The following is a 2,437-nucleotide window of genomic DNA, read 5'->3' on the forward strand; positions in this document are numbered from 1 at the left end:
ACATAAAATGATTCCCTAACGGAATTGTCCTAATATGTTATGGTATAACCGATATAACACGCTCAGTTTCTTAGACAAAAAGTTATCTCGACATCTCACATAACACATGGAACCGAGGTTGAGTGCATGACCAATTAAGGATTACTCGCAGACATAGACACGTATGTTGATTTAAACTCATGTTTTATGAAGTGTACAGCTAATGTAAGTTTACTAATTGTTCTCATTATAACGTCTATAAGACTCTTACGTAGGCGGACTTGTCAATAGGATGACCACGTTAACAGAACATCAGACGCCATAAACGTCTAAGCCTAAATGTGTAAGACTTGTAACAGTGAGGTAACAGCGTTAAATAGCAGCTACGTTCACAGGCACTTACAAAAAAGAAACAATATTGCAGGTATGTAACAGACATTAGCAGGCATGTAAGGACGTTATAATTTAAATAAAAGGAAAGATATATTATGCTTAAAACATGTCACAGTGTTGGAAAATAATTAGGTAACGTGAACTAACGTAGAATTAAGGAACGGCGTATTATCTCTGTTGGAGCAATCAAACGGTCTGTAGTACGTCTTAAAAATTTCTGATTAAATTCCAAGAAATTTCTGTCATTTAAAACAGCACAGCCGCCTTTTTTTTCAAATGTCTGTAAATTTCCAGTTGTTCTAGAATATCCATATCAAGGCCTTTGCTGATTCTGTGCAGTAATTGTAAACTGTCCTCTATTTTAGAAACGGAATAGTTTCTATTTTTCAGATGTAGAGAGAATGTGGACTGATTGCATCGTTCTTGCAAATAAGTTCCTTGTGTATATGACACGTATTTTAGGTATAGTTTGTCCTACACAAACTTTATGACAATCATTGCACTGCATTCTCCGCACGAGTACCCCAGACCGGTCTAACTGGTTTGTCTTATTGATGGTGTCCACAGTACTATTTCTGATGGTGTTGTTAGTATGAAAAGCTAATGCGACATTAGCGTTACGAAAAATGTATTCAATTTTATCGGATACCGTCCCTATATCTGGAAGCGTCAGAAACATGTTTTTCTTTTTCTCTCTACATTTACTAGCTTTATTTCCTTGCCTTTTTGGTTTTCGGTACCCTTCAGTTTCCTGATAAATAATCTGTCTATGTCAGAGGCGTAGCCATCACGTGTTTCTATACATCGGAATGTGTCTACCTCTTTCCCTTCTTTTCTTCTGAATGAACCAGCTTAATTAATCATCCAATCATCGCACTGAAAAAACGTGTTTATGACTTTCATGGTCGCAAGAAGACACGTTTTTTTATGTACCATCTGTGGTTCTTCCTTTGTGGAATATATTGAATCCATGTTTACCATTAGCATCCGTTATTCTTATTTCTAAAAAAATGCTAAAGAATGAAGGTAGTGGTAGTGTGCCCCAAACCTTTAAGGCCTCTGACACTCTGCACTTCAATGACCTCCTTCTCCTGTCACTCTCCATTCTCTCTACGTGTTCGTCGCATTTTCTCCTATACTCTTCAGTTTTAGCTCTTCTCTAATATCTCGATTCCTTAGTCTGTCTTCTATTTTGCAACCTTTAACTCGTCTCAGGAATTTTACTTCTTGTGCCTGAGCACATCTTTCTTGCTTTTTGTTAACCAGTAAGGTCTCGCTTCCATAGAGCAGTGTGGGAACCGCATCTGTTATGTAGAACTTGAGTAACTTTGTTAGTTTTGTTTTTAAGGTTTCTGTTAATTGTTCCACATTCTCTCTCTCTCTCTCTCTCTCTCTCTCTATCCGACCGAATAGGCCTCGGAAGGCCCAACGGTACCGACCGACCACTGTGTCTTCCTCAGCCGAAGGTGTCACTGGACGCGGATACGGAGAAGCATGTGGTCAGCGCACCGCTCTCCTGGCCGTAGTCAGTTTTCGTTACCGGAGCCGCTACGTTTCAGTCAAGTAGCTCCTCAATTGGCCTCACAAGGGCTGAGTGCACCCCTCTTGCCAACAGCACTCAGCAGACCTGAACGGTCACCCATCCAAGTGCTAGCCAAGCCCGACAATGTTTAACTTCGGTGATCTGACGGGAGCCGCTGTTAACACTGGGGCAAGGCCGTTGGCAATTGTTCCACATACCTGGCTAAATATACTAAGCTTAATTTCTATATCTTTACTGTGGCAATACGTCACTTCTCATCCCAAGAAAATGAAATGTTTTTGACCTGCCATCATTTTGATTCTGTTCTTTTCCCCATGAAGGCCACTGTATTAGTTTTTCTGTTGATATCCCCATGTAAAATTTCGCACTTATTTGTTTCAGTAAGTAAATTCCTTTCTCAAGGTCCTCTTTTTTATCTGCTACAATATTGCCTCGTCAGCATAGGCCTATAGTAAATTATTTAAAAGAGTCGTTCTGGCTACGTACATACCTTTTTGAGATTCTGTTTTCCATACATGCATT

At 39.6% G+C, this 2,437-nt stretch overlaps 1 pseudogene; it reads right to left on the bottom strand.

Annotated features, from left to right (window-relative positions):
* Positions 1-1,978: 1,978 nt before the first annotated feature.
* LOC126089956 (5S ribosomal RNA) lies at positions 1,979-2,097 on the bottom strand (annotated as a pseudogene).
* Positions 2,098-2,437: the final 340 nt, after the last annotated feature.

This window comes from Schistocerca cancellata, chromosome 6 (assembly GCF_023864275.1).
Source record: "Schistocerca cancellata isolate TAMUIC-IGC-003103 chromosome 6, iqSchCanc2.1, whole genome shotgun sequence".
Classification (NCBI taxonomy): domain Eukaryota; kingdom Metazoa; phylum Arthropoda; class Insecta; order Orthoptera; family Acrididae; genus Schistocerca; species Schistocerca cancellata.